Below are 7,182 nucleotides of genomic sequence, written 5' to 3' on the forward strand. Positions count from 1 at the left end.
TGACAGCCTGCTACGAACATTATTATAAATAGCAAGTAGGGACTCTCCATAACAACTGGTAGTGACAAGATTATCCACATAAAAATTGTTGGAAATAGCATGCGATGCTGCATCCTTTGCGTATATTTCTGCATGGAATTTCAAAATGAAGTTCAGAATGTAGGGGCTCGCGTTGAACCCAAATATAATTGTTTTGTACCTGTACGTACACAATTTGTCACCTTTTTTAAGGAAAAAACATATTTATTTTTCGTGAATCCCAGCAATAAATCCAATAAATTAGCAGATACGTTCACACTCACATAGGCAGCGTCATTAATTGACATCCCCTCTCGACGTTTTAAGGAACAGTTGAATACGGGACGAATTTTTGTCGTCACTTCAGTTCACTCCTAAATAACGGGTCTATGTGGAACCCAAATATAATCTTCATAATTCCCAGGTGGGACAAAAAACTTCTCCACTATTCCACATTCCTCATAATCCTCAAACACTTGGAGGTACTCATTGTACATTCCCTTCCTTTCTAAGGACTCTGCCACTCTGCCCATTACCTTCAAGGAAGTCACAAAGTTACTGTTTACCAGTGAGATCCTCTCATGATATCACGGTAAGTCTACATGATATTCCCTCCCTCCCATACGATAGAGTTTTTGAACTCTTCTATTTTTTTCTTGTCCACAGCCGACAACTTAGCATTTACTTCAATACCTAATGAATCGAGACTGAGCAGAGTCTCAACCCCACACTCGACCACGGACTCGGAAAAGAAAGGTTTCAACCGTCCTCATAAGAGAGTGTCGGATTTAGCACTGAATCCCTCAAATAACTGTTGGATTGTGGAAGTGATTTTACTATATAACCAAAGGGAGGCGATTCTACCTCATTCAAATCTTTTAAAAAATGCCGGCTCTCGCCAAACGGAATTATGAATTTTCCATGTCGCCATGCATTTCTATTAAGACACTCAACTAGCTTGAGATCATTTAACTTGCTCAGAAGGTGCAATCCAATAATCCCCATAAGGTGGGTTCCATTCAAATTCTTATATCTGCGATATAGCCGGAAACCTTCCTGAGATAAGTTATCGACAACGTTATTGAAGTTATCCACTTCGAATTTTAAATTTAATTTTTGGGAGAATAAAGCCGTAAATTTAAAAGGGTTTTGATTCCCCAATTTGATCGATATGTAGCCCTCCTTCAATCTTAAGGAGTCACTCCCGATAAGCATGTTCACCCCATATTAACCTTCTTGTGGTTTATGGGGTTTTCAGTACACAATTTACTGAGAATCTCCTGAGCGAATAACGAATGTTGTGACCCAATATCTATTAAATAGAAGAAATATACTGGTCGTCCATGTGTCTTCATAGATATTCTGATGACGGGTAAAATACTATTCCGTGATTCAGAATGTATTGTTTGGCTCACAAAGGATTTATTTCCTTTGGGACACATGACGGTAAAATGGGTTCTCATCCCACATATTGCATACGGGTAAGGAAAACCCCTACTACCACGCCAAGATGCCTCTGCATGCTCACCCAAACACCGAGAACATAAATTTAACTGTTTAGCCCTTTGACACTTTGCTTCAAAGATGTGAAACTTACCACAGTTCTTGATTGAATGATCTGTAGCTTGGCACAGTTTACAAGATAAAGTGCCCCCCTCTTCTCTTGGGAAAGAAGATGCCATTTTGGCTTTCATCTTAGGTGAAAAAGGCGCCATTTTTGGTGCCCAAATTTCTCGGCGAACATTGAGCGGGGTGGCTAATAGGTATTCCATTACTTCAAATACATGCGACATAATATTATTTAGTGAAGGGTATCTTTCCCCACTTCTATTTATCAACTCTCTTCTAATGGCATTATGACACTTAGCAAATACTATGTGAGCTAACACTGCTCCTGAGGTGCTACTCTCAGTAAAAAAAAAAAATCAATCCCATAGGACTTGTCGAGCTCAGTCAAATTTCTCTTAACTTTTTCGAGAAACGACTTCAAAAGTTTAAAATCCGTTGTAACAGACGGAGCAGGAATAATTTCCTCAAATATCTGATTTTTAATCTGTTCGGACGACAAATTAGAACGAATCTAAGAATCCAATCTAAGGAAAATATCTCCTACATTTTTAGAGAAGAGTTGCTTCCCCTTAACCGTAAAATGGTTCCTGGGATTCTCGTATGTAAACACAGGAACGAGAACACAACGACGATACAAGATTAGGACGAGAGGCGGCAGTCTGCGATTGGCACAATGGAGGAACAAACATCGTTCTTCGTAGCAGAGATATTCCGAATTCAATCTGTTCCATCTGAATATATATTTTTATGTAATCGTTATGTTAACAATCAATAAACGTTGTTAACCGTTAACCATTGTTTTTGTCTCTCCATCGATGTTTTTTTACTGTTATAAAGGATTCCATTTACCCACATCATAACAGAGTGGCGACAAGATGAGATTAAAACTCAACAAATCAAAAATATACAAGAATCACTCGTGCTGAGAAAAAAAAGCACACTCTCGGAGATAAAAAAGAAAAAATAAATAAATAAAAATAAGGAATCTTTTGACATATTTTTCTTTTTTGTTTTGGTAACAGACGAGGGAAGAAATAAAAAGAGAAACATCTTTTAAAACACTTATGCCGGACGTATGAATCACGAGTGCGAGAGATTTCCCCGCCAGACACTGACTGAGGACCAATTTAAATGTCTAATTTTTATAGCAGGTCTTCAGTCACCAAACGATTCAGAGCTTCGTTCTCGACTGCTAGTAAAACTTGAAACGGATAAAAACGTAACCGCTCAGGACCTGACAACCGAATGCAACAGGTTGTTGAGCTTAAAGAAGGACACAATGTTAGTCCAACAATCTACACTACCTTCGCAAATGTCTCGCATCATTTCAGATGATAAATATAAAGGCTCGAAAAAGAAACCACCATCCGCATGCTGGTCTTGTGGGGAATGGCATTATGCACGTTTTTGTCCCTTCAAAAAACATGAGTGCCAAGTGTGTCACAAACGTGGCCACAAAGAAAACTTTTGTCACCCTCCTAATTCTCCTAAGGAAAAGTCACCTGCTAAGCAAAAGTACAAAAAGAAAAACCAGCAACGGAGATCAAACACAATCTCTGCCTCCTTTAAAATTGACATTAAAATATCGCAGGAGATATATCAGTGTCGGATTAAACGAGAGTTCAGTTCGGTTCCAATTCGACACCGCATCAGATATCACTCTCATCTCACACAAAACATTGACAAAAATTGGCAAACCAAACTTAATAAAAACCAACCATATTGCCAAAAGTGCATCTGGGAATGATATCAAACTGACTGGGGAACTAAAGTTCTCTGTTTCTTTCCGAAACAAACTTTTTACTGGAACTTACTATGTGTCGGACACTGATCTAAACCTGATCGGTTTGGACTGGATTGAGGAACTCGATCTCTTCACTGTTCCATTGGAATCTGTTTTCAACTCATTTTCCTTGAAGTCAACACAGGATACTGAAAAACATTTTACTCAGACGCAGCCTAAAAAACTCAGGGGAGACGGGTCAACATCAGTAATTCTGGATACATTCTCTCCGGGTCAACAAGTCCTAGCAAAGGATTACCGCAACAACAAGGACTCATGGACTGAAGGTTACATTATACAAAGAACTGGAAATGTAACGTACAAGGTAAAAGTCCAAGATTCAATTTGGGTTCGAGACGCTAACCAACTATGACCATCACATCTTCCAGACAAAGTACAACAAGATCCTTTTATTCCTCTAAACATCTTGTTGGACACCTTCAACTTGCCTCAACAACCACCAGAAGCTTCTCAGAGCATTGAAGCTGGGATATAGGACCCAAACATCCGGAAGTCAGCTCGCACCCGCTATCCAACACAACACTTACAGGTGGATCCCCAACTTAAGTCGTACAAGCGACATAATTAAAAAGGGAGATGTTCGGACGACAAATTAGAACGAATCTAAGAATCCAATCTAAGGAGAATAACTCCTATATTTTTAGAGAAGAGTTGCTTCCCCTTAACCGTAAAATGGTTCTTGGGATTCTCGTATGTAAACACGGGAACGAGAACACAACAACGATACGAGATTAGGATGAGAGGCGGCAGTCTGCGATTGGCACAATGGAGGAACAAACATCGTTCTTCATAGCAGAGATATTCCTAATTCAATCTGTTCCATCTGAATATATATTTTTATGTAACCGTTATGTTAACAATCAATAAACGTTGCTAACCGTTAACCATTGTTTTTGTTTCTCCATCGATGTGATTTATTACCATGTTTTTTACTGTTATGAAGGATCCCATTTACCCACGTCATAATCAAATCAGGATTCAAATATTTTCCCTTAACAATTTTAGGGCTATATCATAATTATCTACGGTTATATTTAGACTGGAGATTATGTCAAACGCATCATCACTCTCTACTTTCGATTTCAACACTAATAATTTGTTCGAATTTGTTCAGAAATGTTCTGAACGAAAATTTATCATCTGTGGACATGCCGACAAATTTCGGACAATCCAATTCCATCTTGACCGGCATAGCCCTCGAAACGTGCATAACTTGAGGCGTATTTAATTTCAATTTTAAAGAAAGCAATTTTTCTATTTCTGAAGAAAATCTCACTGAAACCTTGCAAAGCTGCTGCTTCTCTTCTTCGGGGGTTTTGAGAAGAATTTGGTCAATCAATACATCGAGGTCACTTAACCATTCTCTAATTACAACTTCTTGGGATTTGAAAAAGTCTGGAGAAGGGGCATTACTTTCCAACCACTTCACCTCACTATTAATGCGAAACCTTCTGGCCTCACATTTAGACATTAGCTTCTTTTTGGGCCATCTTTTATGCCCCAAGCAAAATTAATAAAATAACGGATGTAATTATCTGCAAAATTAATGCGGCAAAGTGCCAATATTATTCCGAACGGAATTTATGTATAAAACGGGGGGGGGGAGGGGTATATTCTCTTACCTTCCCTTAAGATTTTTTTCATACATTTTTAATTCACATTCATTTGTAAAATGACAACAATGTACACATCATTAATACATTAAAACATGGCATCAAAATACAAATCAAATATTAGCAGTCTCAACTTTAAATTAATCAATTAATTTAATTAGTCAATATAACACAATTAACATTTAAATTGCGAAAGAACCAGTAACGGCTAAATACTGTGAGTTTTTTTGTTTTTTTTTTTGACGTCTACAGAATTTGAACCGAAGTTTTTTTTGTTTTTTTTTTATAGGACGTATACAGTCCTCGTGGGATCTTAAATGTGGGCAAAAAATGCAATTAAAATACGCTAACAATCTACGACCAAATATAAGGTAGAATCAAATTATCTAACGTTACTTAAAACGTGAGAAGAATTTCAAATTTTTTTTCTTATTCATTTTTTATGAGTGCACTGCAACAAATATCACTGTCTTATATATTGTGAGACATAAATTACTGCAACGAAATAATTACATTTGATCTAACGAAACAGAAAAATATTTATCATTAATCTCTTCCAATTAAGAGGAAAAATAATTTCTGCTCGTCTTAAATCAAGAATTTATAAATATATATATATATATATATATATGTTTTTTTTACTAGCCCTTAAAATGATTCTAGATATCTGCATTAGTGAGGATAGGAGCTCAAAAAACGAGAATCTAAGATTTTGCAATAAAAACGAGAATCTAACCTAGCTTGTTTTTGCAAAAAAAAAAAAAAAAAAAAAAATGGGATGTAAGAAATTTCTTCTCTACACACCCAATTTCCTCCCTGCAGATAGCAAATGAAACTCCACAAACAAAAGCCATACCTTAAAAACTCAAATTTTATTAAAGATGTATCAGTAAATGAAAGTTCTTTAGTTCACGGTAAGTCCCTTGCAAAAAGAGTGGCTGAATTTGCTATCCATACGCAATAGAGCCTTTAGTTATGATTCCTCTGTGGGAATGTTAGTTCAGGTTTCCTTTTAGAGGGATCCATGCTGTACATATTGATCACGGCGTGAATGTTGTCGCCCAATATGGCATATTTTAGGACTTCGTTGTCTCTGGAAGAAATAGGAATAATTTCCCATAATCAAATATATCAAGCCGAACACTGTAGAATATCCTGAACTTATTTTACCAAATGTGGTAAAATAAGTTCAGCAATTATGTTGTCTCTGTATTTAGAGAAATGTCCTTCGTCCACCCACTGCATAGTGTCCAATGAAGGTAAAATCCTGGCACTCTATAACAGAGCACCGCTGTGTGAGTCTTTACCGTTCTGTGTTCATTTGTCAGACTGAAAAATAATGCACATGTAATACAAAATTAGCGCCAAACTGGCACATTCAAATTGAACCAATCAAAGACCGTCCAGCAAATAATATTAGGCGGGCAAACAAAATGGCGTTGGTTATGGAATTTCTCAGAATATATGATTCGTTGTTTAAAATTTCCTTTCCGCTTTATTCTATTAAAAAGCAAAAATGATTGTATTTAATTTTTCCCGTTAAATTGAAAGACAATAAATTTGACATTTTTCCGTTTTAAATATAAGAATAAAATTCAGTTTTCATGTGTATTAAATTCGTTGTTTAAAATTCCGTTCTGTTTTTATTTAAAACATTGTTATTTTGTGAATAAATTAAAATATTGATTGTTATTCATTTTCTCATTTACGCTCTATTCCTTGGTCGTGTGTTCCCCTTTTCCATTAGAAACATGTATCATTGAACCGGAACGAAATTACAATTTCCGTTCCATTTTGGTGACACCCCAAAAACATCACGGGCTTCTCCACTGATACCAAAAAATATTTTCAAACTTTAATAATTCGTAATATCGTGATTTGGTGGTGCAAGATACTGATGTGACCCTTCTAGAGCTGTCGAACTTTCTTTTAAGTTTGTCGGGTGTTAGGTGTATCAGAATTTTTGTAGGAATTTTTGGCACCCCTAACACGAAACTGCGAATAAAATATAAAAATCTCGTAATTTCTCTGTTAAAAGTGGGTTATTTATTTTCTTTATGGATTATACTTCCAAAATAAACTATTAAAGTTGTTTTAAAAGTAATAGAAATATATATTTTTTTTAAACAGTAATGAATTTTCCGAACTCAATATTTTTCAATTTTTAAACTTTAAAAA

This window comes from Euprymna scolopes, chromosome 14 (assembly GCF_053919585.1).
Source record: "Euprymna scolopes isolate OS-2025 chromosome 14, ASM5391958v1, whole genome shotgun sequence".
Taxonomy (NCBI): domain Eukaryota; kingdom Metazoa; phylum Mollusca; class Cephalopoda; order Sepiida; family Sepiolidae; genus Euprymna; species Euprymna scolopes.